This window comes from Erinaceus europaeus, chromosome 2 (genome assembly GCF_950295315.1).
Source record: "Erinaceus europaeus chromosome 2, mEriEur2.1, whole genome shotgun sequence".
Taxonomy (NCBI): domain Eukaryota; kingdom Metazoa; phylum Chordata; class Mammalia; order Eulipotyphla; family Erinaceidae; genus Erinaceus; species Erinaceus europaeus.
The window spans coordinates 120,489,405-120,511,323 of NC_080163.1; the positions used below are offsets into that span (position 1 = coordinate 120,489,405).

General features: G+C 44.4%; 1 long non-coding RNA gene across 4 annotated transcripts in view; it reads right to left on the reverse strand.

Annotated features, from left to right (window-relative positions):
- The window catches only part of LOC132536735 (uncharacterized), a 57,420-nt gene extending 39,297 nt beyond the window's left edge, over positions 1-18,123 (reverse strand). For 2 of the 4 annotated variants that reach the window (XR_009548236.1, XR_009548233.1), the window contains exon 1: positions 14,112-14,259. This is a non-coding gene — a long non-coding RNA (uncharacterized LOC132536735). Of the gene's footprint in view, positions 1-14,111; positions 14,260-14,477; positions 14,544-18,033 lie in introns of those variants that run through there. The other 2 variants (XR_009548235.1, XR_009548234.1) reach the window with 2 other exon arrangements.
- Positions 18,124-21,919: the final 3,796 nt, after the last annotated feature.

Genomic DNA, 21,919 nt, shown 5'->3' on the forward strand with positions numbered 1-21,919 from the left:
TTACATCAGGCTCAACCTGATGCTGTTGACTGGCTACGGAAGAAGTGCAAACACTAGAAGAAGAAGAATGGCAATGCCACTTTCTGCTCCATAGAGATAGGAGTGCAGCGCTACAATACATCAACAAAACTATGCCTATTCTGAGAGTCTAGGTAGAGTGTAACACTGGGCCAGTATCCCAAGAGTGAAATTGAACATTTCAGCAGAAAATGCATTTGAGCTTTCCACAGAAATTGCTAATGTCTTTGCAAAGGGATTTCATGGCGTCCCACTGCAGTCAGCATGGTGTGAGGCATCCTGCCCCTCCACCCCTGCCCACCTCAGATCACAGTGTCTCTGGTAATCCAAGACAGAGGGCACTGACACATCCCTGGGGTTGTGTTCTACATAGCATGTGTGCCCTGAGATATTAGTCAAAGTCTAACTGTAGTAAGAATTCATATTTTCTTCAGTGGACTCAATAAAAACCTGAGTGAACTGGTCTATAGTAGCAGATCCAGGGACTCAGAAGGGGAAGGGAGGTGGGTGATCCATGCTCTGTGGGAGAAGGGTAATGGCTTGGCTTGGTGGAGGGTGAGGTACTCTGATACCTATCTTGGGAAAATGTAGAAATGCACCTCTTTTGATGACAACAATAACTATATATATATATATATATGTATGTATATATATATCAGTAAAGTAAAATATGGCACAAATATATAGACTAAAACCATGTTGTAGGTTTACATTCATTTCTGCTGACATTCTCATGACTTGACATTTTCCCAGACACATACACACTATTCTTTCTTTTACCTTTTATTTATTTATTATTGGATACAGACAGAGAGAAGTTGAGAGGGGAGGGGGAAGGAGAGAGGGAGAGAGGCAGATATATACCTACATCCCTGCTTCATGACTCATGAAGCTTCCCCTCTGCAGGTGGGGACCAGGGGCTTGAACCTGGGTCCTTGAGCACTGTGCTGTGTGTGTTTAACCAGGTGTGTCACCACCTGGCCCCTGACACATACACACTGTGGACATAAAATGAATGATTAATACACAGTCTTCTCTCTCCCAGTGTTGTTTTAAAAAATATTTTTATTCATTTACTATTGGATAGAGACAGAAATTGAGAGGGGAGAGGGAGATAGAGAGAAAGAGAGACAGAGAGACACCTGCAGCTCTACTTCGCTACTTGTGAAGCTTTCCCCCTGTAGGTGGGGATCAGGGACTTGAACCTGGGTCCTTACGCACTTTAATGTGAGTGCTTAACCAGGTAAGCCACTGCATGACCCCTCCTCCTACTGTTCTCACTAAAAATAAATTGGATAACAACTTTCACTAGAAAGACATTTACTGCTTTCCTGAAAAAAAGAAAAGAGGAAAAATACACACCAAGGAGTGCATGATACCCTATGACCCTGCAATTCCTCTCCTGGGGATATATCCTAAGGAACCCAACATATCCATCCAGAAAGATCTGTGTACACATATGTTCTTGGCAGCACAACTTGTAATAGCCAAAACCTGGAAGCAACCCAGGTGTCCAACAACAGATGAGTGGCTGAGCAAGTTGTGGTATATATACACAATGGAATACTACTCAGCTGTAAAAAATGGTGACTTCACCGTTTTCAGCTGATCTTGGATGGACCTTGAAAAAATCATGTTGAGTGACATAAGTCAGAAACAGAAGGATGAATATGGGATGATCTCACTCTCAGGCAGAAGTTGAAAAACAAGATCAGAAAAGAAAACACAAGTAGAACCTGAAATGGAATTGGCGTATCTCACCAAAGTAAAAGTCTCTGGGGTGGGTGGGTGGGGAGAATACAGGTCCAAGAAGGATTCAGAGGACCTAGTGGGGGTTGTATTGTTATATGGGAAACTGGGGAATGTTATGCATATACAAACCATTGTACTTACTGTTGAATGTAAAACATTAATTCCCCAATAAAGAAAAAAAAAACTTGAGGGGACAAGAGGGATGATAGCTCACCCAGTGGATCACACACCTTACTGTGCATGAGGCCCTGAGTTCTAGCCCTAGCACCATGGGGGAGTTCTGTGGATGGTGGAATATCTTTCCTCTCCTCTCTTGCTCTCAAAACATAAGAATAAAAGTGGGGGCTGGGTGGTAGTGCACCTGGTTGAGCACACATGTTATAGTGTGCAAGGACCCAGGTTTGAACCCCCAATCCCCACCTGCAAAAGGAAAACTTTGCAAGTGGTGAAGCAGTGCTAGTGTCTCTCTCCCACTCCTTCTCCTCCTTCCCTCTCATTTCTGGCTTTCTCTATCCAATAAATAAATAAAGATAATAATAATGATAAAAGAACAAAACATTGGATCTGGGAAGTTTCTCAGTGATAGTACACAAGTGACAGATCCTGGGTTCATTCCTTGTCTCTACATTCAAATTAATAATAAAGAGAGAAACCAAGGTTGGTCATGAAAGCCAGCAAAGACTCCTGGGCCAAATCACCCACTTGAATCTCATTACCAACACACCATGTTGCAATATTTCCCAAAAGATTGAGAATAGAGAAGACTTGGGGGTGGGGTGGGGAGGGAAATATGGGAATGTGGGCACAAGTGCATGCGAGTGTTGGTCTTGGACTTCTAAATTCCAGAAAAATAAAATGCCAGGAAACATGGCAGGAGGATCTCATCATCACAATGAGGGTCTCAGCAGGTACATCTTAACACCTAGAACATTCTGATCCCATGTGCATCTGTGTTCTCGGGGGGGGGGGGGGAATGGTGTGGTTCTTGAGCGCCTGTGTTTTCCAGTGCCCTCTTGAGTGATTCACTGGTGTTTATGGGAAAGACATGGTTTAGCTGTCTCTTGCTGATCTAACATGCTGGGAATGCAACTTAGGACAGCACCGGGTGTTTTCTTGCAAAGTTGTCCTGTGGTCCTCCCGCCTGTGGAAGCCTCAAAATCCGGGGGGCAGTCAGACAACTCCAGGGAAGGGTGGGATAGGAAAGGTCGACTCGGCCTTCAAGTTTTTTTTTTTTTTTCCTCTCTGTGTGATGAAACTACAAACTTACATCTTGAGACTAAAATGAAAGGAGGGAAGGACTGACATGGTGGGTGGTCTTTCTGGGGGGCATTTTGAGGGGGGAGTAGGAGGGGGAGCAGGAGGGCACACTTAGCAACATTGCCAATAGGGTAATGACAGCAATAATGATAGCTGTTCCACTTGGAAAGGGAAATCGCAAAAGCCTACACAGCGACAAAAATAAACAAGCATATAACTCTGGCTGAGGGGGCCTGGGTCTGTTCTGAACTTGAGAAACATCAAAGCGAAGCCGGTTATCGGGCCGTCCCAGCTCCAGGCTCCGCTGCGTCCTGCCCAGAGCTTTTATCAGCCTGGGACAACTTGGAGGACAGACTCCTGGCCTGGCAGTGGGGAGAGAGGATGTGTCCAGGCTGCTGCAGATGGGCAGAAAGAAGCTGAGGGGCAACAGGGATGCATAGAGTCTCCCTCCGGCATTTTGATTCTGAAAATTTCAGCCCAGGGAGAGAGAGCACAAGGACTGGGGTGGCACCATCTGCACCCCGCCTGGGTAATAACTCAGAGCTCCAGGGTCCTGCCCACAGAGAGGGGCTGCTGAGTGGAGGGAACACACCAACATTTGGCCAGGAACTACATTTTGAATTTCTGCCATATGCCAGGCCTGGTTCTGGGCACTGGGAAGAAAGTGGTGAGGAAATCTGATTTTAAAAGACTCTTGGGGAAAAAAATAAACTTCTGAAGAAATCAGATTAAAAACATCCTTGTGGTGATGGAGATGTTCTGTGCTATGACTGTGGTGGCAGATCCCAACCGACATGTGTGCAGCAGTTGTGTGGAACCAAGTGCACACACATATACACACACACTGGGGTCTGTACATACTGTGTACACACACATGAATGCACTCGGACAGGCATGCACACACACAAGACATACACCTGCATTTGCAATGCACACACAGGGGAACATGTAGATGCACATGTATGCATGTAGCACTCAAGCACACAGGCAGGGGTGTACACACAAAAATACACATACGTGCACACACATAGAATCACAAGTAAGTGAGAAATCTAAGTAAAACAGAACGGGTATGTTGACGTCCATTTCCTGGGTGAAGTGGGGTCCGTGGTTTTGCACACTATTTGCACAGGACACAATCATTTCATATAACTGCAGGCCAATCTGCCGTGACCACAATACCTATTTTCATGAAAATAGCACTTCCTGGAACTCATGCTTTAGTGGGGGGAATGTTCTTTTCTGGTGGTGGCCCTTTCCTTATCCTGGAAATTAAAGCCCCTTCCTCCCAACCCATTTCCCACTCACGCATTCACTGTCCAGAGTGTGGCCCCAATCACATGTGACTGTGAGCACTTGATGGAGGCCAGTCTCACTGGGGAGGCGCCTTAGGTGTAAAGGCATTTTGAATAATAAGCATAGGAAAGAGAGAGAAAGAGATCACAGCTGGACTCAAACCTGGGCTGCACAACATGGGACAATAGTACACTATCCAAGTGAGTTCTTTTGCTGGCCCTATCTCAAGCTTTTCATGCTAACTGCAGGATGATAGATTTTTTTTTTTTTTTGATAGGTTTGGTCAAGCAATTTAACTGCTTTTCACCTGTTTTCCTTAAACATAGAGGCTAGAAAATTAAAGTTGCACATACATCTTGAACAGGATTGCTCTAGTAAATCTCCCTTTTCTGCACACGCAGAGGAGTTTACACTCCTCAGGACAGAGTTCCCTCCCCTCACAGCTGGAAGAGAACAGGGCTCCACCACTTTGTCCTTTTGACTCCTATCCCATCGGGTGACTGTTGACAGGAACCTGCCAGGGCAGAAGATGAATGCTGGCTTTGTCCCCTGAGTGCTCAGACCTTGGTTCCAGAGTGACCCTAGAAGACTCTTTCTCAGTAAATCTCTGCTTTGCTGTAGCCCCTGGGGTGGCGGGGGGCCTAGAGCTCACCAGGCCTGGGAGATGGCCAAGTCCACTCCCTCCTTGATGGCTTTCAGTTTGGGAGCCACCGAAGGACACCCTCACCTTCCACCTGAGGCCACATTAGAACTACATCAAATTAAAAAGCTTCTTCACAGCAAAAGAAACCACTCACAGAATGGGAGAAGATCTTTACATGCCATACATCAGACAAGAGTTTAATAACCAACATATACAAAGAGCTTGCCAAACTCAACAACAAGATAACAAATAACCCCATCCAAAAATGGGGGGAGGACATGGACAGAATATTCACCACACAAGAGCTCCAAAAGGCCGAGAAACACATGAAAAAATGCTCCAAGTCTCTGGTTGTCAGAGAAATGCAAATAAAAACAACAATGAGATCCCACTTCACTCCTGTGAGAATGTCATACATCAGAAAAGGCAACAGCAGCAAATGCTGGAGAGGATGTGCGGTCAAAGAAATCCTCCTGCACTGCTGGTGGGAATGTCAATTGGTCCAGCCTCTGTGGAAAACAGTCTGGAGAACTCTCAGAAGGCTAGAAATGGACCTACCCTATGATCCTGCAATTCCTCTCCTGGGGATATATCCTAAAGAACCCAACATATCCATCCAAAAAGATCTGTGTACACATATGTTCTTGGCAGCACAACTTGTAATAGCCAAAAGCTGGAAGCAACCCAAGTGTCCAAAAACAGATGAGTGGCTGAGCAAGTTGTGGTCTATATACACAATGGAATACTACTCAGCTGTAAAAAATGGTGACTTCACCGTTTTCAGCCAATCTTGGATGGACCTTGAAAAAAATCATGTTGAGTGACATAAGTCAGAAACAGAAGGATGAATATGGGATGATCTCACTCTCAGGCAGAAGTTGAAAAACAAGATCAGAAAAGAAAACACAAGTCGAACCTGAAATGGAATTGGTGTATCGCACCTAAGTAAAAGACTCTGGGGTGGGTGGATGGGGAGAACACAGGTCCAAGAAGGATTCAGAGGACCTAGTGGGGGTTGTATTGTTATATGGGAAACTGGGGAATGTTATGCATGTACAAAATATTGTACTGACTGTTGAATGTAAAACATCAATTCCCCAATAAAAAAAAAAAAGAAAAAAAAAAAAAAGAACACCTAGTGCAAACCCTCCCCTCTTGGCATCTCTTTAGCCAATGAGGGCACATTTCTCTCTCTCTCTTTTTAATGTTTTTTTAAAATTTTATTAATGATTTAACATTGGTTTACAAAAATCACAAGATAGCAGGGTATAATGCACACTGTTCCCACCACTAGGGTTCTGTATCCCTACTCCCTCCACTGGAAGCTACAGCAGTTCTCCCAAGCACATTTTCTCTTCACTGTCTCAGTCAGGTGTGACTCTAAAGTGCATTTCACATATAAAAATGAAAAGACTGCAGGTTCAAGGTCCCCTGAATGAAGACTCCTCTTCCAGTGCTGCAGCTGATACCTATTTCATACAAGGAATCCCCAGTGTCCGTGACAACTCACAGAAACCATTTTTACCAGAATTTGGTTGCTCCATTTTCTTTTCTTTCTTTTTTTTAATTTAGATTTTATTTATTTACTAATGAGAAAGATTGGGGAGAGAGAGAGAGAGAGAGAGAACCAGACGTCACTCTGGTACATGTGCTGCCGGGGATTGAACTCAGGACCTCATGCTTGAGAGTCTAGTGCCTTAGCCACTGTGCCACCTCCTGGACCAAAGTTGCCCCATTTTCCAAAGGAGGAGTCTGAAGTGGCACAGGCAGAGTGACCAGCAAGAGATGGTGGCAGGATCGGAGCCAGCCAGGGACCAATTCAGGGGGCTCCATGCCTTCCTATCACTCACTGAAGCACCAATTATATCAGAAGGTGGAATGCCATCAAAATAAAATTGAGGGAGCTGGGCGGTAGCGCAGTGGGTTAAGTGCAGTTGGCATCAAGCGCAAGGACCCGTTTAAGGATCCTGGTTCGAGCCCCCTGCTCCCCATCTGCAGGGGAGTCACTTCACAGGCGGTGAAGCAGGTCTGCAGGTGTCTATCCTTCTCTCCCCCTCTCTGTCTTCCCCTCCTCTCTCCATTTCTCTGTCCTATCCAACAACAACAACAACAATAAATCAACAAGGGCAACAAAAGGAAAAATAAATAAATATAAAAAATTTAAAAATAATAATAAAATAAAATAAAATTGAGCAGAGAAAGTGGAGCCCACACAGGATGGAGAACTTCCCCAAAAGCTAAACATGGCGTAATCCTCTGAGTGAGCAATTCCACCTCTGAGTATATACTCCAAGGACCAAAAACAGGCACTTAGACAAAATCTCTTATTTTATTTTTATATAAGGGAGAGAGAGAGGAGAGATAGTCAGCACTGAAGCTTCTTTCAGTACAGTGATGGCTGGACTTGAACCTGAGTTGCACACTACCCAGTGAGCTATTTCACCAACTCACTTAAGCAAAATCATATATTTGGAGATTCACAGCAGCACTAGTCACATTCATAGAAGGTAGAAACAACCAACTGTCCTTTAGCAGATGAATGGGCCAAATGCAGCATGGTCTACCCACACCACAGACTATTACACAGCCAAGGGATCGGGCGGTAGCGCAGCGGGTTAAGCACACATGGCACAAAGTGCAAGGATCGGCATAAGGAAAGGATCCCAGTTCGAGCCCTTGGCTCCCCACCTGCAGGGGTGTCAACAGGCAGTGAAGCAGGTCTGCTGGTGTCTATCTTTCTCTCTCCATCTCTGTCTTCCCTCTCCTCTCTCCATTTCTCTCTGCCCTATCCAACAATGATATCAATAACAACAACAATAATAACCACCACCACAACAAAACAAAAAGAAAAAAAAAGCCTCCAGGAGCAGTGGATTTGTGGTGCAGGCACTGAACCCCAGCAATAACCCTGGAGGCAAAAAAAGAATATTGCACAGCCACAAGAAGGAAGTACTGATCCATACCATCTCATGGGGAAAACATGCTCAATAAAAGGAGCCAGACACTGAAACACATGGTATATGAGTCCATGCATGCAAAATATCCAGAACAGGCAAATCTACAGCTATCAATAGTAGATGCGGGCCAGATGGTGACACAACTGGGAAAGCGCACAAATTACTATTTGTGAGGACCTGGGTTCGAGCCCCTAGTCCCCATCTATAGGGGAAAGCTTCACAAGCTATGAATCAGGCTGCAAGTGTCTCTCTTGTCCCTTTTCTCCCCCCCCCCATTCTATTTCTCAATAAAACATAATAAAGTAATTTTTGAGAAATGGCTGCCAGAAAAGTGGTAGATTAAAAAAAAAAAAGTAGGGGTCGGTAAAAAAAAAAAAAGTAGATGCATGAGTTCCAGCAGAAGGCAGAAATAAGAATGGGGGGATGATAACTAATGGTTGGGGGTGGTGGTGATAAAACTCTTTTGGGGGTGCCAGGTGGTGGTGCACCTGGTTAAGCATACACATTACTTCAATCTGCTGGTGAAGCAGGGCTGCAGGTGTCTCTCTGTCTCTTTGCCTTTCTATCTCCCCCTCCTCTCTCAATTTCTTCCTGTCTCTATCCAATAATAAACAAAAAGGAACTGAAAAAGCTTGTATTTCTACAAAGAGTATACCAATACCAAAGTTCATTTAAAAAAAGAGTCTTTTGGAATTAGAGATGTTGGTTGCACAGTCCTGTTTAACATTTCAGCATTGTGTGTAGTCTAAGTGCAGCACTGTGTACTGTGAGTGCTTCATTTTTCCAGTGTGTTAATTTCACCCCACTACAACAGAAGTGACAATCAGCCTGGCCAGCAGGACCTTGGGCTAAGTCACTGGCTCTGGAATTGGTGGTTCTCCATGTGATTCAGGCCATTAGAGGTTGGAGGCTCAGTGCTGCCACGAGGACTTTCTGTACTTATCTCAGCTGTTAAGAGGCAGGGTTGTGACCTTCCCTACCTGTGCCCACTAATATGAGTTGCATGGTCTGAAATCACAGCAGCTAGGGTTGAAAAGCCACCAGTGGCTTCACAAACTACAGCTACTTTTCAGGGTTTCAGAGAGTTCTCCGCTGGAAACATCTCCCAGGTCTGCTGTACGGAAAGAGCACTGGCAGAGGGAATCTGGCATTGGTTTACTCCATGGAGACTTTGCAGTCATCAGCAGGGAAATGTCCCAGGCTAACAGGACTCATCAACACCCAAGTCCTCTCTGTACACCCCCAGGGGGAGCTCTTTGGGAACCCCATGGCACCTGGTGTGAAGGAATCTCTAAACTAGCATCTCCCAAACCTCCTTATTTGCCGTACTGTGCTTATTGATGATTTTTTCATTTTTCTTTCCTTTCCTTTTCTTTTTCTCTTCTCTTTCCCTTATTTATTTGATAAGACAAAAATTGAGAGGGGAAGTAGAGAGGGAGGGAAAAAAAAAGACACGTGCAGCATGGCTTCACAACTAGAGAAGCTTCCCCCCTGCAGGTGGGAACCAGGGGTTGAACCTAGCTAGGTCTTTGTGCATTGTAACATGTACACTCAACCAGGTGTGCCACCACCTGGCCCACTTATTGACTAAATCATTGTTTCTTTTTAAAAACAATGATTTATTAGAGAAAGAGAGAACCAGAGCATCACTCTGTCATATTTGGTACTGGGACCTCATGCTTGAGAGTCCAGTGTTTAACTCACTCCTCCACCTGAATCATTCTACAAATCTTTCATTCAACTCTCTTTCATGTTTTTTTTTTTCTTCTAAGACATTTTTTTTCTAAGTAACAAGGAATGTAATTGGCTGGGTCATATTGTAAGAGTATGTTTATGTGTTATAAGAATCAATCCTCCAGGGTAGCTGTAATCTTTTGTTTTCTATTAGCAATGACTAAATATTCCAGTTGCTCCACATTCACCCTTTATTAAATGTGTCTTTTGCAACAATTTCTCTCTCCGAGTCTACATAACTTTGTCAATTATCTTGACAGTGTCTTTTGTAGAACATTTTAAAAAATTTCTTTATTGGGGGATTAATGTTTCACATTCAACAACAGATACAGTAGTTTGTACATGCATAACATTTCCCAGTTTTCTATATAACAATACAACCCCCACTAGGTCTTCCGTCATCCTTTCTGGACCTGTACTCCACCACCCCACCCCACCCACCACCCATCCCAGAGTCTTTTACTTTGGTGCAATATGCCAATTTCAGTTCAGGTTCTTTTGTAGAACATTTTAAATGTAATGAGACTCAGCTTATCAATTATTTATATAATGAGTACTGGTTTTGGTGTCATATCTATAAACTTATTGCCATGCCTAAGATTATTTAGATTTTCTGCTATGATATTTTCTAGGATTTTTTCTTTTTGGTAGATCTGGCAGTGGGAGTGAAAGACAGAGACAGAGATAGAGAAACCATAACACTAAAGCTTTCTCCAGTGCAGTGGGGGTCAGGCTTAAACTTGGGTTGCACACATGACCTTCTAGGAATTTTATAATTTTACATTTAGGTCTAGAATCCACTTTGAATTAATGTTTGTAAAGAGTGAAAAGTCTTCATCTGGGTTTCTTTTTTGACATGTAGCTATGCATCAACATGATGATATTGTCTGATAAAGTATTTTATATATGCCAATTGTATCTAACTGACTTATGATACCATGTCATTCAATTTCGTCCTTATGTATATCCTGCTATTGAATCTGTCCATTACTAATTGGCAATTTTTAAAAAATCTTCAACTTGCATAACCATATATATAAATTTGGATTTTTAATTTACTGTCACATAGGTGCAACTTCTCATCTCCCCCATGATAGGTGTTCTTTTTTAAGATGCATTTATTTCAGGAGAGACTTTTACATGAGAAATAGAGAAGGCAAAGCACCACTCTGGTAAATGTGACACCAGGGGTCAAACTGGAGCCTCAGACAGGCATGTCCTGTGCTCTACCAGCTGAGCAACCTCCACAGGGGACTTGTTTTCATGTTTTTAATTAATTACTTCAAAAGACAACTTTTTACTACTTTCATAAATGTCTGAAAAAAGGATTCTCCCTACCCTAGCATAACTAACCATAGGAATAAATTCAGCAAGAATCAAATGATGGTATCAAATTCCAATGACACCCTCCTCCGATTAATTTGCTCTGAGGCCTGGGCTTCTCTGTAAAGAGGAAAGCGGCCACCCCCCACCCCCCCATGCCCCCACTGCAGAGGCGTAAAGAAGGACCACAACCAGACATCTTCTCTTTGATGTGACTAGAGAGAGAAACAGCATCCTGCATCTTATGAAGTGTATTTACTCTTCTACCCTGTTCCTCATAGACAGAAGTGACAGAGAGCCCCTCCCACCATTCTATGGGATCCTAGCAGGGTGGGGGCTGAGGACTGCAAAGGGCCCAAGGACAATGGAGGGTGTTGAGCTGTTTATTATTTCAAGTCAACAGAATTAGCAGAGACTTCAGGAGAGGTACTTAAGACCCAGGCCAATTCCAGAAAGCCAGCCTCCTTTAAGTGATGCAAATCACTCTCTGATCTCTTATTAGCAGGGCTCTTAGCTGTTGAAAGATCTTGGGCCACTGAAAGGGGCAGACAGACCACAGAGGCCTCTGGCCACATGGGGTCCAGAAAGGTCAATGATGGGACAAAGCCACAGAGGAGACCCCCTGGAGACACAAGGAGGACACATAGCTTGGTGTGTCCTGCCAGACCCCAGTGAATACATATGCTAGACAAATTTACACTGTCCCATCTTTCCATACCCTACCATGAAGAACAATAGCCCATTTCCAGATTTTTAAAAACATCTTTAAAGATGTCTTTAACTTAGAGGGTTTATTTTATTTTATTTAAGTTTCTTTCTTTTCTCTCTTTCGGGACTTCAGCACAGTTCATTCACCTATCCATTTAAGTATCACCTACAACCTATGCATCTGTGTATAAGACTTCAAACCGGGAAAACTAAAATCACCCACCAAGTGGAAATTATATGGGAAGTGGGGGGCTGTTACATGGAATATTGAACAGAGTGATGCACTTGAGGGTCAGAGGTGGTAGGGTGAAGGCAGGTCTGAACTGACCCCTCCATCCAAGAGCCTTGGGCATGTTTGGGCTATTTCACTAGGTGATCCATGCCCCCCTGGTTATTCCTTACAGTGGTGAGTGGATCTGTCATAATCTCAAAGGATAAGGTGCTTTAAAAATGATCTTTGACCAGGGGCCAGGTAGTGACGCACCTGGTTAAGCACACATGTTACCATGTGCAAGGGCCTGGGTTTAAGCCTCTGCCTCACCCGAGGAGAGGGGGGAACTTCATGAACGGTGAGGCAAGTACTGCCGGTACCATTGTCCATCTCTCCCTCTCTATAATCCCCTCTCAATTTATCTCTGTTCTGTCAAATAAAAAGAGAAAAAGAAAAAACAAAGAACACTGACCAAAGTTCCATGAGTGATGACGATTACAATGACTTCTTGGGAAGACTGAGAAATTGATGGTTTGGTGTCCCTGTGCCAGTCACATGGGTTATAGCTCAGCTCCTCTTATAGGACAAGTTCAACCTCACCACTTCTGTGCCCCAGTATTCACTTCTGAAATGTGAATTCAGAGGAACACTTGCCTCGTGGGGCTAATCGAAGGACAAGATATTTATTGTGGGTACTATTTGGTGTCAGGAGTGTTTGCTTTCTCATATGATCTACACAGCCCACACTTAGTCATTTTACAACCGAGTTTTTGGGGAAGGGCTCTTAGAGCTGAGGCTGAACAGTAAGTCTGCAGGGATTCATCCTGAGACACCTTCCCTGGACCTAATGCCACCAGGAGCTTGGTTTTGTGGAGTCTGAGCTCTAAAGAAACCACAACCCCTGTATTTTGGTCTCAGACCCCAAGCTTGTCCAGCAAGGCCTGATCCAGTGTTTCCAGAAAGATTTCTGCTCTCATTTGACAACAAAAAAATCCCAACTCATCACAATCCAAACTAGCCTATAGGGTGGGGGTCTGGCAGAAACCCTGGCTTTGGGTGGTACTAGTCCCACCTTGCAGGAGGAGAAACTGAATCAGGAAAGGAAAAGGAAGGGAAAGGAAGAAAAAAAAGACAGAGAACAGGCTACAGCTTTGACACTGTCTAAGAAACTCCCCTAGAAGAGGATTGTGCTTCGAAATCCACAACACCACCCCCTCTTCTCACACTCACTTGGAGAGCTGGCTCCTTTCAGCATGATATCTCAGCCTCACTCACCTCTCTGTAGAAGGGACACAAAAACAACCCTGGCATTGGGCCCTGGTGGAGCTGTGAAGTTGAGAACCCGGGACTGGGTTCTTCAGATGCTCTTGACAAGTTAACACTCATTGATGAGGCTTGTGATTCGCAAGAAAGTGAGAGGCCCACAGGTGCAGCATGTTCACTTCCAACAAAGATGGAATGTGTGCTTTCACTCACTGAGATTTGAGTGTTTTGTGTGTTTTTTTCCCAGAGAATTTTTATTCAATAATGTGTATTGTTCTGTCTGGTTGCACTGGTCAGGAGAAAGCCAGGAGTGAGTTGTGGCAGTTATATCTCAGGCTCAGAAGCCTATCTGGGGTAGGATGCACAGGAGGTTCCTTCACTTGCCTCCAGACCCATGGACAAAGGGGCCAGAGTGGATGTGGACATGTGGGGGGTTCATGCCCCTTCAATGAGCATTTCTGTGGAATCTCATGATCCCTGTAGGGACATGGGCCACTGAACTCCATGTAGATACATGGGTTGGGACTGGGCTTATGGACCAGGATGGGCAAACAGGAAAACACTCAAGTGAATACAGGTATCAAGCAGTATTTCTGAAGCACTTTGGAATTGCCCTGTCAGGGACTACAGGCTCAGAATGCTTAGAAGGCTGCGAGAAGGAAGACATTGTGTCTCTGACACCCACCCCCTGACCACACACACATACACACTCACACAGGGGGTGCTGTGTGGCATCTAGTGGCTTCCTGGAGGTCTCAGGCACCACTGGCCTCCCCAAGTCAGAAAGCTCCCGAGCAAGGGGTGGTGCTGAGGATCCCATGGAGGGACACTCCCTCCCCCCCCCTTTTTTTTTTTTACAGAATGAGCACATGTGGCCAGACAAAGTCACACCTGAGATCACACGGAAAAGGAAAGCAGCTCCCCACACACACACACTTCCCTCCCTCACCTGGTAGGAAACCACAAGCCTGCTCTGAGTCAGCTGAGGTACAAATGCAAGGCAGGGAACCCCAAAGATATCACCAGCTGGCCACTGTGGGGAGTGGGGCAAGATGGGCTATCCCAAATCATTTTCCTCCTTTGAATGCAGACATCTGGCATCCAATAAATAAAATGGAAAAAAATGTAAATATTGTAAAAGCCATTAGGGAGCGGGTTTCGGTTTGTGGAGAGCACAGGTCAGTGGCTGGCCCACCCCTCAGTGGTGGGAAAACACCCGTACATGGCAGTGTGGGCAGGCAGCACGTCCCTGTGTCCCCAAGGGTCATCAGGCTGCACTTCACCTCACAAAGAAACATGAAAACAAATTGCTCACCTCCTACTTCATCTATTGCATCAGCAATTTCCAAGAGCTGTCACAGAACCCCTCTGCTTTCATTTTCTATGTGGAAAGAGGATTAAAAAAAAAAAAAAAAAAAAAGAAAAACCGCTCTTCCTTGAGATGGAAGAAGCCCAATGCCTGAGCACACACAGTGACTTTGCCTGCAGACATGCGCTCAGCCAGATTTCTAATATCAGGTTTACACCACTCCTCAAAAGGCATTTTCTGTTCGAGACATATTCAACAAGCTTTATTTAATAAAGCTCAATTTGACTTCTCCAATTTAAATATTTGCTCTGATCAGCAACCATTTGATCCCACTTCGTTTTGTGCTGCAAAAGTCTTTTCTCTGGGTTATTTTTCTTTGGGGCAAGATTGATCCTGGAGGCAGAAAAAGACCTCTCTAGTTCTCGGCGTTTCTCTAACCCGGGCTGAGGGTGAAAAGGAGCTGAGCCAAGAGAACTGCCGGCAATGAAGGCTGCCCGTGCAGTGTTTACATTGTGTGTCCTCATGTCTGTCTGACCATAGACAGAAGAGATTGTTTGAAAAATCTTCTCCTAGCCAGATAATTATAAGGAGAGAATTTTTCTTTTTAAGTAGAACATCAGAATGTAAAGAAATTCTGGAGCCAATGATCCTTTGGAGATGTATTCTGGCATAAGCTCTGTGCCCGTTGGGCATCTTTAAACCAATCTCTCACATTTATGAAATGGGGCCTGCAGGTTCAATCACCTGGGAAGATGCCTGCTTTGCTGTGTGTGCAACTCAGGTTCGAGCCCCTAGTCTGCCACATGGGAGGACTATGGCACTGGGGGAAGCTTCAGTGGTTGCTATGTATGATATCTCCGCCTTTCTCTCTGTCTTTCTAACTCCCTCTCTTTCAGTCTGAAAAAGTCAGCCCAGAGCAGTGAAACCCCAATGACAGAAGAATACAAAAAAAAAAAAAAAAAAAACCCACAAGTGGATGTTCTTTCAGTCAGCATCCAGGAGGGCAGAGAGGGATGCTAACAAGTCTTAATTCAGTGTCTTTAAAGAGATAGTGGGGTTTTGATTGACACTCTCTTGAACATTTTCTATAGCTCTTTTGGTGACATCATCAGTGTTATAACTTCACTATCATTGTGTTAAAGAACACACACACACACGAGAGAGAGAGAGAGATGTTGAGAGAGGAACCCTTTTAAAGGTTTTATCACTGCAAACTGCCTTCAGAAATAGCCACTGTGAAGTCCTGGTCCTCTCTGTAGCTCTTGTAAAGCTATCGGTAAGAACGTAAACCTCAGACAGCTCTGCTCAGGGTGGGTGCCTGTGGCCAGGGTGGGGCTTCCTGTCCATTATCTGCTCCCCCTCTGGAAGGGGATGCTTTTTTTTTTCGGGGCAAGTCATATTTATTAGCAAGACTAGTGCTGGTTTATGGGCGCAGGCCAGGGGAGGCCACCCTGGCCTGAAGTGTTTACCACAGGTGTGATTTATAGGGTCCAGGTGTTCACTGGGGAAACATCCCACCTGAGCTGACATGGCGATTGCCCTGACTCTGCAGGTTAGGACATTCTTCCCTTCATGACAAATAGTTCTGGGGACCTGAGAGAAGTAAAAAAAAAAATAAAAATAAAAATAAAAAAGAAAGAAAGAAAGAAAAAAAAGACAAATAATAAAGTGCTGGCTCAAAGCAACTATCTCCTGCTGTTTCATATTGGAGGGCTAAAGGACCTCAGCCAACTCCTGGCAGGTGTGAGAAACCCGCATCCTCTCTCCCAGCAACACTACTTGTGCTGTTGTGTCTGCTCCTCAGTCCTTCCTGGAATATGTGATCATTAGCCAGGCTTCTCTCCGCTGTGCCCAGAGGGGCCAGCAGCAGTGCCTTCTCTGCCTCAGGATGGGCTTCACAGGCATTGCAGACAGATCCTGGAGAGGGACCCTGGATAGCTCTGACTTGCTCCTTGGGTTGCCTTTGCAGGGGGACTTTGTGTGCAGTGACTTGCTTTGCAGATAGAGTCACTTTCAAGATACAGCCACCCTCTGCTATTTTGCTTGTGGTATCATCACTGTATGTCACTGAGGTTTGTGCTGGCAGTCCCCAACACCCATCCTTGTATCATCTGACTGCTGGATTCAAACTTTCCCCCAAGAAATCAACATGGTGTTGTTTGTCAAATGCCACATGTTCTCTATCATCTTTAACCAGCTTCCTAGTTAGAGGGGTTTGAACACTTGTTACATTTTTTTTTTACATTGTACTAATTCCAGCCACTTTTGAGAACTCTGGTGAGAAAACAAATTCATCTTTGCCTCACAGAAATATATTTATATGCATTTGAGGTGGGGTGGGGCTTATCAGAACATTGAGAATGATTCTTTCCTGTTTTCAGTTTTACAAATATCTTTTCAACTGATTCAGAAAATGAGGGTCTGAGTTTCAGGGTTCCTCTCAATGTGGCTGATGCTCTCTCCCTGATGAAACATATCTAGGACCCGTCCTTTTGCTTCCGTCCACGCTCTGCACGGCACACACATGGTAAGCGCAGAATAAGGGGTCGTCCCATCCGGGTTTAGCTAATGCTCCAGTTTTGCTCTGGCTTTACACTGGAAATAGTCTGTTCAGTCAATGATTTTCATGTTAACAAATCTATTTTAAAATAATATAAGTCTCCTCTGCATGTGCTCCTTTTTCCCTGGACTATAAATCTATATACTTCCCCAACAGAGAAAATATCATTGCTTTCAACATGGATCAGGGAAGCATTTTTATCAGCAGCAACTGTTTTAAATTAGTAGTCCTGGAGTGAGAGGAAGAGCTCCAGCAATACAACAACAACAAAAAAATCTTATTTCTAAACATCAGGTAGAATCCTTTTCAGAGATGATAGGCTCCCTGGGAAAAATGGTGGTTCTCTGTTCCCGTTCAGTCTGCCATTGGGAAGAAGCAGGGGAAACACCATGCTGACCAGAGATCAACAGCCAGTATTTAAAAGAACTGTTTTTGCCTTTAACTTCTTAACTGCACATTTGTGAATCACTGTGCTGAAGATAAATAAGGTGCCCGAACAGATATCCATTTGTGGGTAGAGACACAACAAAATGCATGTAACTGTGGTCTGTTTTAACAAACTCTCTAAAAGTAGTGCTCCTCTCACATGCTAAACAGCACCATTCAACTCAACTCAGAGTCAGTTAGTTTAACTTCTATTGGAACTGTCCCCAAAAAGCAGGTGGCTATTTAAAAAAAAAATTATTCTAAATAATAAGAAGAATGGAAATGAATGTCACATTACAGGGTCTGAACATTAAAATGTCAGAGTTAGTGGGGGTCTGGTAAGTGGCTAAACAGATTAGTAGCCTTACTTTTTAACATCTAAACATCTGAAACCCGTTTCCTGTTTAAGAAGGGGGTGGAGGGGAGTCTAGGTGGATGACCTCGGGCACTTTTTTTTTTGATTAACAAATGTGAATTGTACATCACCATGGAAAAAAAAAAAAAAGGCCACGCTTGGTGGTCTTTCTATGGTCTGTATATGGGAGAGAGAGAAAAAAATACAAAAATAAACGTTACCTTCTCGCTCTCAGGGTGGGCGATGCCATTTCTGCAGCGGCGTCCAGCGCTCTGGCAAATGTTAAGGCTGTCACCGTGGACAGAATCCCCGCGGCCTGCGAACCTCAATAGAGTCCGAAGAAAAACATTCCCTGCATTCCTGCTGGCGGGTCCTATCTCCAGGCCCAGGGCTCAGCCCTGCAGACACATGTCACCCCGCCAAAGAGCAGAGGACGTGGCTCATCTAAATCCACGCCTTTGCCGGCCTGCCCCAGGACCAGTTTGCCATGAAGACCCCTAGGACAACAGAAAGCTGCTTCTCAATCTGAAAGATGAAACACCAGCTGTAGCGTGTTCAGCTGAACAAAGCTTAGCGGTTCTGGCACATTCTGAGAAGATGCATTTTATAGGGATTTTGTTAAAATTTGATATTGGAAGTTGGGATTGCAATTTTATGTCTCAAATGATAACAATAGCAGCTGGGACCTTTAAGAAATGTGTGTATTCCTTCTCTTTAAGAGTTACATAATAAAAGCTATTTGTGTCAAGCACCTTATAAGGAAAAGATTTTGCCTGAACATCAATTATAGCGTATCATACTTTTTAAAATATTAGTTAGGGGTTGAAAAATCCATCATCAGGGCTTCATATTATTTTGGTTTAGACTATCAGGTAATGTGGGACATTGAAAATTTTAACAAGTTTCTTCTTGCCTTGATTTACAAATTCGCTGAATGATTTTTATAAGAATTATGACTGGTGCATAAAAAACAAATACTGATGCAACATTATTTGTTTCTTCAAGACTTTTGATGAAAGGACATGGAAGGCGAATGCACTTTTGTGTTGATTTTAATTTTAAAATTTCCAAGCATGCAACTGAAGCACACACACACACACACACACACACACACACACACACACACTCCACCTCAATAAAACTACGCTGCCTTTGTTTTCTCTGTATCAACACAGAGGTAATACAGAGTCACTGGATAGCCAGAGGGTCAGAAGCTCAGCAGGGAAACTTTTCCCAGTGCAGGAATTACCATCCCAGGCTGAAGCAGAACCTGCAGCAAGATCCCAATGGATTCAGAAGCCCCATTCAGTTTTCCCAGTGGGCAGCACCCAGGGTTTTCAGGGGTGAGAGAATCTATGACCAGCTGGAATCTTCCTGAGGCTTTAGCACTTGGAGGGACCACTGCCCTGCCTGGGCAGCTTGTTAGAAAGCCCCAGTTTCCTTGTTATCTAGTCTGTTAAGACAAAAAGCAGAACCTGGGTGAGATGAGCCGAGAACCTCAATTAGTACTGCCCAGAGGCTTGCATCTGCCTACACCACTTAATGGGCTCAGACCCCTCAGGTTTTCTCTGACTTGTCAGCAAGGGTGATTGTGGGTTGATAGAGTTGTCTGTCTTATTGGGTGATGGCAGGAACAGCCACACAGATACCCTCTACCCCCCCCCCCCACCACAACGTCCTAGGGCCCACTCAGTGGGTCAGCAGCACTCTTAAGGAGACACTTTAGAGAGCTATGGGGACAAACACAGTCATATTCCTGAGGTCCTGTCACATCAGCCAAGGACAAATTAAGTCCAGCAAAACACAAATTTTTTTTTGGCTTTAAGGTCAAAACTTGAATATACAATTTCCTCAGTGAATGCAATTTGAAATAACTTATTTTTCATTTTTTAATTTGTGATTAATAATGGGTTAGAAGATTGTAAGATTACAGGGTATAGTTCTACACTGTACCCACCACCAAAATCCTGTGTTCCCCACCTTCCACCCTCAAAGATATGAGAACCATAGTTCTCACAAAGTCTTAGAAATTGTTTATATGCTAATATATATATTTTCCATATCCAGTGCTCTCTTCCCATCTTTGTCAGTAAAGTTGTTTCAGGCTAGAAGGAGGGAAATTTCTTTTGCTTTTGTAAGATAGGGATATTTAGCTTTATTTAGTTCTACCTCTAGCTACCTTTTCTGTACTCACCAGCACAAGCTGATTGCCAGGCTCACTAGGTACTGGTTTCACATGGGTAACACCATATTATTGTCAGGGATCTGTGCTCTAGACAAGGACTAGGATGCCATCTGAACACAGTGCAAATATGTGAAATAACTGATCCAGAGCCCAGAAGGTGGCTCAGTGCTTAGAGTGTATACCTCAATATGAGTGACACTCTGGATTCAATCCCCAGCCCCAGCGCAACGGTGAAACACCATGGACAGCACTGGGGGATTTCCATGGATCATGGAGTGGGGCATTGGTGTGTCTCCTCCTCCTCTCCTAAAAATTGGACTGGGAGGTCAGGTATATATCATGTATGCACAACATCTTAGTTTCATTACTGAGTATCACAATAAAAAATAATACATATTTACATATACTTATCCAGAAGTTTATGCAAACAACTGAAGTTGGCCACAGCAGTTCCCTCTGTCTTGCCTCCTGTCTCCTCAGTTACACTCATGTGGACCCCCCTGTCTGACTTTTGTCACATGTGGAGAAGGAAGCAAGCAAGCTAACCCCACAAAGGTGAGACCAGACAAACAGGGGAGTAACTGCTAGCAGTTAGCTTTAGGGGAGCATTTTGAGGCTTTACAGTTTCATGCTGTGACTTCACCCCGCCCTCTTGCTATGTGGCACCCCCCCCCCCATAGCAACCCGGGAGGCAGGGATCTTTCATGCCTTCATTTGTAGGTACAGAAACAGAGGCATAGCACTTAGTCGATGAATACCAGAAGGCTAGAATGTGACAAAGTGACACCATCAGGAACCAACACACAGGCTGTCTGCCTCTGTGCTAAGACACTAGGGGTTTATGACCAGCAGTTTTGTTTGTTTGTTTAAGAAGGTATTTATTAATGTGAGAAGAAGAGAGAGAAAGTGACCAGAGCAACACTCTGGCACATGTAATGCTAGGATCTTATCTTGAGAGTACAGTGCTTTATCCATTGTGCTCACTCCTAGGCTACACACAGGACCAAACATTTTATTTTATTATTTTATTAGTGACTTAATACTGATTTACAAAATTATAAGGTAACAGGGCTTTAATTCCACACCGTTCCCACCACCAGAGTTCTGTATCCCTATTCCCTCTATTGGAAACTACAGTAGTTCTCCCAAGGTCACAGATATGGGTTGACTATTATTTCTATGTCTGTCTATATATGTATTTGCCCATTTTTTCCCCATAGGACCAGAAGTTTTAAACCCAGATTACCCTGTAGGGCTCACACCTATGTGACTACTGAGCCTCAGTGTGCTCATCTGCAATGTGAGAATAGGGACACCTCTGAGTTCCTCATGGAGTTTTTGAAGGTGGCCTCAACTACAACAGGGGCCATGCCTATCAGATGTCAAGAAATGGGCACATATGAGGTACCCCAGTCTCAGCTGCCCCTTCCCCAACTCTCTTCTCTTGCTGCAGGGACCATGCAGTTTCATTCAGGCATCCATTTGGACTTTGGCCATCTTCTCAAAAATCAGCAGAGCATGACATGGGGAGTATTCTGTGGGGGTCCCCATCCTACTCCCTACAGTCAGGACCCCATCGGAAGCCCTGGTGGCAGAGATACCCTGAGGATCCCTGCATTCAAGAGCTCCAGTTCTGGTAGAGTGGGGACATGTAGACTCCAGGCCTGGCCATGGAAGTCACAGGATAACTCATCACATGACTCCAGGCCACCCACCAGCCTTGCGGCCACTCCAGCACCCTCTGGTTTCTGTTGCTTCTGTTTGGATGGCAACTCCCTTGGGGGACCCTCCTTCCTCTCTGTCTTCAAAGCCCACCATCCTGGCCTTCAAACAAAAGGTGCATGGCTATGCGAGGAGCTGCAGGGAGAATAAACAGCCCTGTGGTGCTGGTTAGATGCCACCCCTCTCTGTTGCCAAGGTGG